General features: G+C 41.5%; 1 pseudogene; it reads left to right on the top strand.

Annotated features, from left to right (window-relative positions):
* The first annotated feature begins 341 nt into the window (after nucleotides 1-341).
* LOC113831029 lies at nucleotides 342-1,325 on the top strand (annotated as a pseudogene).
* The last annotated feature ends 7,558 nt before the right edge of the window (nucleotides 1,326-8,883 follow it).

Raw genomic sequence — 8,883 nt, 5'->3', positions numbered from 1 at the left:
GATGGATAATGAAAATATGCTATATTTACATAATGGAATATTGTCCAGATAGATATTATGAAAAATGAAATTTAAATGGATGGAACTGAAAATAATCATTCTTAGTGAGACAGCCCAAATCCCTTGAGACAAATATTGTATGTTTTTCTCTTGCATGGGTGTTTGCTTTGAATCTTTAGGTGTGTGTGTGTGTGTGTGTGTGTGTGTGTCTGTCTGTCTGTCTGTCTGTCTGTCTGTCTGTCTGTCTGTCTGTTTAAATTGAGATTCATTTAGAAGTGAGGAAACTAGTAGAGCCCATGATACGGTTTGGGACTCTCATGAGAAGGGAGATAGACAGGAGGATGCTGGTAGTAGAGGTCACCAGTGGTCACTGGCTGGTATGGGGAGCTGAGGCCCTGCAGGAGCTGCCCGAGCACCTGATAGTTGGGTGCCCCCCCCCCCCCCCCCCGCGCAGTGGATCCCCCATCGTCTCTGCCAGAACTAGTTGGCCTAGCTGGCCTCCTCTTGGCAGAGATAGGTGCCATGACCCTAGTTATCATCCCACGGCTGGATTCCTGAAACCATGGTTTGGCGCTGGTATTGTTCAAACAACAACAAGAGCAGTTTCTGGGAGGGAGCAGAGCACTTTGGCAGCTGAGGCCCATGCGACCCTGTGACAGGGGTTCCTAGAGACGATTGTAGGGGGAGCTGCCAAGAAGCAGAAGCTGGAACAGGATTCAGGGGCTGATGAAGGCCAAGAAGCCAGTGGAAACGAAGCTACCCAAGGGGGTCAGAACAGTGATGATGGCCAGGCTTCTGTGGAACAGGAGGAAGCAGACTCTTCCTCTTCCCAACCAACGCCTTCTAACCGGATGACCCCTTTGTCCAGATCAGCCCTGCTCATCCAGCTGGCCACTGCCAGGCCTTGGCCCTTAAAGGCTAAGCCCCTGGACTGGCATGTGCAGTTCAAAGATGGGCCACATGCTGACGGTCCCGTGCATGAGAACTCTACAACGTCTACTGAGACTCTTGTGAGAGAGGTTCTTCCTCCACACAGCTGGAAAGTTTGTTGGTGACTTCCTGTTCTGTCCTGGTGATTGGCTGCATTCTCATGCTCACTGCATCGTTCAGTGCTAGGCTGCTGAGGAACTCATCCCTCTTCAGGACTCAATCTCAACTGGCTGCCTAGGAACTAGTATCAGAAACAAGATGTTTCTCTCTCCTCTCCAGCGCCAGATGGGAAGGTGGTCTACACCTCCCTGCAGTGGGCTAGCCTGCAGCAAGTGCTGGAGACCCAGGAGGATGTGCCTATAGTGACCCTAGATGGTCACCTCAGCTCCACATAGAGGCTGGTGCTCTCTTGCCCTGTCTATTTTTTTCTATGTTTTATAGTTCTGTTTCCAAACTGTGAGCTTGTTGACAGAAGAGACTGTTTTTGTTTGGCTTTCTGTTTTCTATAGGGCTTAAGTCCCAGAGGTTCTGAATAAATTTATTAATGAAATATGGCCATATACTTACACATACACATAATACACACCACATACATACATACATACATACATACGTTTCATTTTTGCCACGATTATATCCTCTTGTCATAGGCTGCTCTTTCTCCTAAGATTCAACTTCCTAAATTATTTTCAGTTTCTTTTCATTGATTTTCGATGTGCAGCCCCAGCTAGCCTTGAGACTGTGAACCTTCTAACTCACTCTCCTGAATGTAGGGATTACCTGATTTACTGCTTGAGCTGTGAGGCTGGGGTTTCAACAAGCAACTGCCAGTGTCTACCATTAAGCACCACGGAGTAAGGGATTAATTGTTCAGGAGGCAGAATTGTTTTGCTGCCCCCAGACACTCACCTGTGGCTTCCTGTTTGTCCCTCCTCCCTCACTGCAAGCTGTGGCCATGAATGATTTTTTCTTTCTATCATATTTATCATTTTATCTTTTCCAGTTTGTAATTGAAGCAGCAGCACATATCTTTTTCAGAATGACTGTCTTTACAATATTTAAGGACATGTTATTTGCTTCTAGGTGTTGATAATTATTAATAAAAGCACTAGAAATATTCATTTCCAGGTTTGTGTTTAGCTTTCCAAAGAAACAGGGTAATATTAATGGATCACATAGCAAGACAGTATTCAGCTTCATAAGGAACAGCCACTGTGTCCTCTCCAGGGCCACACAACTCAGCATCTTTAGCAGAGAAGACACAGACATCCTGATGCACCTTTTCTTACCAGCTGAGCAATGGCGGCATGTGCCTTTAGTCCCAGCTTTCAGGAGGCAGAGGCAAGTGGATCTCCATGTCTGGGGCCAGCCTGGTTTACAGAGTAAGTTCGAGGACAGCCACGGCTACATAGAAAAACTCTGTCTCAAAAACAAAACAGGCAAACAGCAAGGAAAAAGCAGAAAGAAAGAAAGAAAGAAAGAAAGAAAGAAAGAAAGAAAGAAAGAAAGAAAGAAAGAAACAAAAAAAGAAAGAAAGAAGTTTCATAAAACTGAATGAGTAAGCATCTGCTCTATGCTCATTTGCAGTTTGTGGGTCTTCTTTGATTAGATGTGGGTTCAGATGTTTTGTTTATTATTTCATTGTTGTTTAATTTGTTATTGTTCAATGAGGAAGTATTTAATGGTTTATATGTTATCACACAAGTTCTTCACCAGGCTTGAATTGTTTTCCATTTTTTAATTTGAATTAGAAACAAGATTGTTTTACATGTCAATCCCAGTTCCCTCTGCCTCCCCTCCTCACCTGCACCCCCCCCCCCCCCCCGCAACTAAAACAGCTTCTGGATGAAGGCTATAGGATGCCATGTAAGTCAGCCATCAATCTCATTATCAGGGGAGGGCATTTAAGGTAGCCTCTCCTCTGTTGCTTAGATTGTTAGTTGGTGTCATCTGTGTAGATCTCCAGATATTTCCCTAGTGCCTGATTTCTCTGTAAACCTATAATGTCTCCTATTTTGGTATCTCTTAAGTTGCTCTCCTCTATTCTTCCCATGACTCAACCTTCCTGCTCCCTCATGTCCTCCTCACTCCTCTTCTTCTCCCCTACTCATTCTCCTAGCTTCCTCTCCCTCCTCCCATGCTCCCAATTTGCTCAGGAGACCTTGTCCCTTTCCCCTTCTCCGGGTGATCATGTATGTCTCTCTTAGAGACCTACTTGTTTCCTAGTTTCTCTGGCAGTGTGGATTGTAGGCTAGTAATCCTTTGCTCTATGTCTAAAATCCATATATGAGTGAGTACATACCATATTTGTCTTTTTGTGACTGGGTTACCTGGCTTAGGATGGTTTCTTCTTGTTCCATCCATTTGCCTACAAATTTCAAGATTCCATTGTTTTTTTCCTCTGAATAGTACTCAATTGTGTAAATGTACCACATTTTCTCTGTCCATTCTTCGGTTGAGGGGCATCTAGGTTGCTTCCAGGTTCTGGCTATTACAAATAGTGCTGCTATGAACATGGTTGAACAGATGTCCTTGTTGAATGAATGTGCTTCTTTTGGGTATATGCCTAAGAGTGGAATTGTTGGATCTTGTGGTAGACTGATTCCCATTTTCCTGAGGAATCGCCATACAGATTTCCAAAGTGGCTGTACAAGTTGGCACTCCCACCAGCAGTGGAGGAGTGTTCCCCTTTCTCCACATCCTCTCCAGCATGAACTGTCATTGGTGTTTTTGATTTTAGCCATTCTGACAGGAGTAAGATGGTATCTCAGAGTTGTTTTGATTTGCATTTCCCTGATGGCTAAGGATGTTGAGCACTTTCTTATGTGTCTTTCGGCCATTTTAGATTCCTCTATTTAGAATTGTCTATTTAGTTCTGCACCCCACTTTTTAACTAGATTGTTTGGTGTTTTGGAGACTAGCTTCTTGAGTTCTTTGTAAATTTTGGAGATCTGCCCTCTGTTGCATGTGGGGTTGGTAAATATCTTTTCCCAGTCTGTGGGCTGCCATTTGTCTTACTGACTGTGTCCTTTGCCTTTCAGAAGTTTTTCAGTTTCAGGAGGTCCCATTTATTAATTGTCAATCTCAATGTCTGTGCTACTGGTGTTATGTTCAATTTTTTGTACCAATTAATTCAAGGGTATTTCCCACTTTGTCTTCTAATAGATTCAATGTGGCTGGATTTATGTTGAGGTCTTTGATCCATTTGGACTTAAGTTTTGTGCATGGTGATAGACAAGCAGTCTTCTACATAACAGCATCCAGTTATGTCAGCACCATTTGTTGAATATCCTTTCTTTATTCTATTGTATAACTTTAGCTTCTTTGTCAAAAATCAGGTGTGTGGGTTAATATCAGGGTTTTCAACCTGATATTTCAATTGGTCTACATGTCTAATTGTGTGACAATACCATGCTGTTTTTAGGACTATAGCTCTATAATAGAACTTGAAGTCAGGGATGGTGATGCCTCTGGAAGTTCCTTTATTGTACAGGGTTGTTTTTGGCTATCTTGGGTCTTTTGTTTTTCCATATAAAGTTGAGAATTGTTCTTTTAAAGTCTGTGAAGAATTGTGCTGGGATTTTGCTGGGGATTGCAATGAATCTGATTGCTTTTGGCAAGATTGCCGTTTTTTTACTATGTTGATCCTACCTATCCACAAACATAGGGTATCCTTTCAATTTTTCCTGTATCTTCTTTAATTTCTTTCTTTAAAGACTCAAAATTCTTATGGTACAGGTCTTTCACTTTTTTGGTTAGCGTTACCCCAAGGTATTTTATGTTGTTTGTAGCAATTGTAAAGGGTGATGTTTCTCTGATTTCTTTCTCTGTGCATTCATCATCTGTATGTAGTAGGGCTACTGATTTTTTTTTTTTTTTTAGTTAAACTTGTATCCTGACCAGGCTGGTATTTTATGAATATTTTTCTTTCTGGCTATGGCTCTCTCTCTCTCTCTCTCTCTCTCTCTCTCTCTCTCTCTCTCTCTCTCTCTCTTTCTTTCTCTCTCTCCCTCCCTCTCTAACTCCCCCTTCCTTTCCTCTCTCTTTTTCATATTTATGTAAGTATTGGTGTTTTGCCTGTATGTAGGATGTATACCCCAATATTCAGTGACCCAGAGATCAGAGGAGGGCATCAAATTTACTGCAACTAGAAATGAGGATAGCTTTGAGCCTCCATGTGGATGCTAAGATCCAAACCTGGGTTCTCTACAGGAGCAACCAGTGCTTTTAATTACTAAGCCATCTTTTCAGTGACTTTTCATTTTCTAATACTGTATTTTGTAGAAGAAAAAAAGTCTTCTACTTTTTAGAAGTGTATAGAACAGTCTAAAATATCCTTTATGATAGTTTTATGCATATGGATATGGTATTTTGTTAATATCATTTTGTTGATATATTTCCTGTACCATTTCTTTATACTTGCCATTTCTTCTATCCTTCATTTATCCCTTCCTCCCTCCCTTCCTTCCCCCCTTCCTCCCTTTTTCCTTCCCTCCCTCCAGGTTTCTGTCCACGCCAACATTTATGCTTTCTGTACTTCCTTCTTTCCCTTCCTTCCTTCCTTTCTTCCTTGGTCTACTTCTTTCTATCATCTGGAATCCATACACAAGACAAAACTTGGTCCTTTCTGGGTCTGCATATTGCGCTCAATGTATCCCTGCATGCAAAATGATTTCAGTCTTCTTAATGACAGGCTAATACTCTGTTGTAGACATGACACATTTTCCTTAGCCTTTCAGTCATTCTACTATATAGATACATAAATATTTGAAAATATTGTCAAAAGCATTAGTACACAGATATTTTCAGTATATATAACTTTGATTTTTTTGAAATGCAAAGATGGCGTTGTTGGACCATATGGTAATTCTGTGGTTAGACTGATATCCCTAGTGACTTGTTCTGTGTCATTTCCTGGGCAGATATAAATAAACTGCTATTTATTCCATATAGAGATGGTATCAACAGACCAAGGAGAAGATCCCAAGTATGCCTTGATGAATCAACCACTTTATTGGGGTTACTTACAGGGAGATGAATAATCTATAGGCAGTTTGTGATGGCTGCTCTTGGTGTCAACTTGACTGCAACTGAAATTAACTAAAACTCAAGCAGCTGGGTACCTGAGAGGGATTTCTTTCCTAATTAAATTTAATTAAATCATATGAAGTAATAAGAGCCTCTTTTAATCCATATCTTTTGAAGTGGGAAGACCCACCTTTGATATGGGCCACAGTTTCTGCTGGCACCCTATATAAAGGACATGGAAGAAGGAAGCTTGCTCTCTTTGCCTGCTTGCTGTCACTCTCAGTAGTAAGTCCATTCCTTCACTGGCATTAGAGTCTACTTCCTCGGGATTCCAGCATATACGGAAGACCAGCTCAGGCAACCAGACTCCTGGACTGAACAAATACTGGATTCTTGAACTTCCTGTTGGTATACAGTTCTTTTGAACTAGTTGGTACCATTCTAACTAGTGAAATCATACACACACACACACACACACACACACACACACACACACACACACTATACACACATATAGTTAGATAGATAGAAAGAAAAATAGATAGACAGACAGACTTAGGGTTTTTATTGCTTTGAAGAGATCCCATGACAAAGGCACCTCTTATAAAGGAAAATATTGTCATGTAAATCAATCTTGTTTCTAATTCAAATAAAAGATGATAAAAAAATAAAGGAAAATATTTAATTGGGGTAGCTTATATTTTCAGAGATTTATTCCATTATTATCATCATGGGAGAACATGGTGGTATTCAGGCAGACATGGTGCTGGATAAGGAGCTGAGAGTTCAAAATCTTGATCTGCAGGCAACAGTAATTGAACTTTGTCACTGGGTGTAGCTTGAGCATAGGAGATCTCAAAGCTCACTCCCACAGTGATACACTTCCTCCAACAAGGCCATACCTACTCTAACAAAGCCATTTCTCCTAACAGTGTCATTTCCTATGGGAGCTATTTTCTTTCAAATCACTATATCTTCATTCTATTGGTTCTGTTTCTGTAGAGAACCCTAACTAATACACCACTGCATTCCTGGAAAGTTCTTTGGGAAGTGTACTTGCAGCCACAACACTTAAGAATGCTATCCTAATTTTCTCAGGAGATCCTGTCCCTTTCCCCTTCTCCGGTGACCATTTATGTCTCTCTTGGTGTCCTCCTTGTTTTCTAGTTTCTCAGGCAGTGTGGATTGTAGGCTGGTAATCCTTTACTCTATGTCTAAAATCCATATATGAGTGAGTACATACCATGTTTGTCTTTTTGTGACTAGGTTACCTCTCTCAGAATGGTTTCTTCTAGTTCCATCCATTTGCCTGCAAATTTCAAGATTCCATTGTTTTTTTCCTGCTGAGTAGTACTCCATTGTGTAAATGTACCACATTTTCTCTATCCATTTTTCAGTTGAGGGGCATCTAGGTTGCTCTCAGGTTCTGGCTATTACAAATAATGCTGATATGAACATAGTTGAATAGATGTCTTTGTTGTATGAATGTGTTTCTTTGGGGTATATGCCCAAGATTGGGATTGCTAGATCTTGTGGTAGACTGATTCCCATTTTCCCGAAGAATCGCCATACTGATTTCCAAAGTGACTGTACAAGTTTGCACTCCCACCAGCAGTGGAGGAGTGCAAACCTTTCTCTACATCCTCTCCAGCATAAGTATCATTGGTGTTTTTTATTTTAGCTATTCTGACTGAAGTAAGATGGTATCTCAGAGTTGTTTTGATTTGCATTTCCCTGTCAAATAGGGAGCATGGGGGGAGTGGAGACAGAGCTAGAAGAATGAGAAGGGGAGAAGAGGAGGAATGAGGAGAACATAAAATGTCAGGAAGGTTGTGTAGAGGGAAGAATAGAGGAGAAAAAATAAGAGATACCATCAGAGAGGGAGTCAGTATAGGTTTAAAGAGAAATCAGGCACTAGGGAAATGTCCAGAGATCTACAAGGATGACACCAACTAACCATCTAAGCAACAGTGGAGAGGCTGCCTTAAATGCCCTCCCCTGATAATGAGATTGATGGCTAACTTATATGCCATACTAGAGCCTTCATCCAGCAGCTGATGGAAGTAGAAGCAGATACCAACAGCTAAACACTGAACTGAACTGGAATCCAGTTGCAGAGAAGGAGAAGTAATGAGCAAAGTAGACAAGACCAGGCTGGTGAAACTCACAGAAACAGCTGACTTGAACAATTGGGAGCTCTTGGCCCCCGACTCATTACTGGGAAACCAGTATGGAACTGATCCAGACCCCATGAATGTGGGTGTCAATGAGGCCTCTTGTAGTGGATCAGTACTTATCCCTAGCATAGGAATGGAATTTGGGAGCCCATTTCACATAGAGGGATACTCTCTGAGCCTAGACACATGAGATGGGCCTAGGCCCTTTCCCAAAGGATATGACAGACTCTGAAACCCCCCATGGAAGACCTCACTCTCCCTGGGGAGCAGAAATAGTATGGGATAGATAGCATGTTAGTGGGGGCCAGGGGAGGAGGGCAAGGAGAAGGAACTGGGCTTGACATGTAAAACAATCTTGTTTCTAATTTAAATAAAAAATGGAGTTGAAAAAAAAGAATGCTATCCTAGTTTTCTGTTTACCTTTTACATAACTTCTGGGATGAAAGGTGTCTCATAAGGATCTCATGAAGGCTTGTGAGGCTCAGGAGCTTTCTTGTTTCTTCCATGAGGAAAGATTTAGTAGGGAGTGTCACAGGAGAGTCTGACATTTAATCACAGAAGCTCTGATACAGGATGATAATACCTTGTCCAACTCAGAAGAGATGTCTGAGCTTAGATTCCCAGCAATACCACACAGGGTTTCATTTTCCCCACTCCCTGGTTAATATTTGTTGATTGGCTTTCCTGGTTATAGTCTTTCTGCCTGGGGTGAGGTAGAATCTCAATATAATTCCATTGGCATCTATCT

Source organism: Cricetulus griseus, chromosome 2, assembly GCF_003668045.3.
Source record: "Cricetulus griseus strain 17A/GY chromosome 2, alternate assembly CriGri-PICRH-1.0, whole genome shotgun sequence".
NCBI classification, from domain to species: Eukaryota; Metazoa; Chordata; class Mammalia; order Rodentia; family Cricetidae; genus Cricetulus; species Cricetulus griseus.
This window is presented reverse-complemented; position numbering and strand designations above follow the sequence as displayed.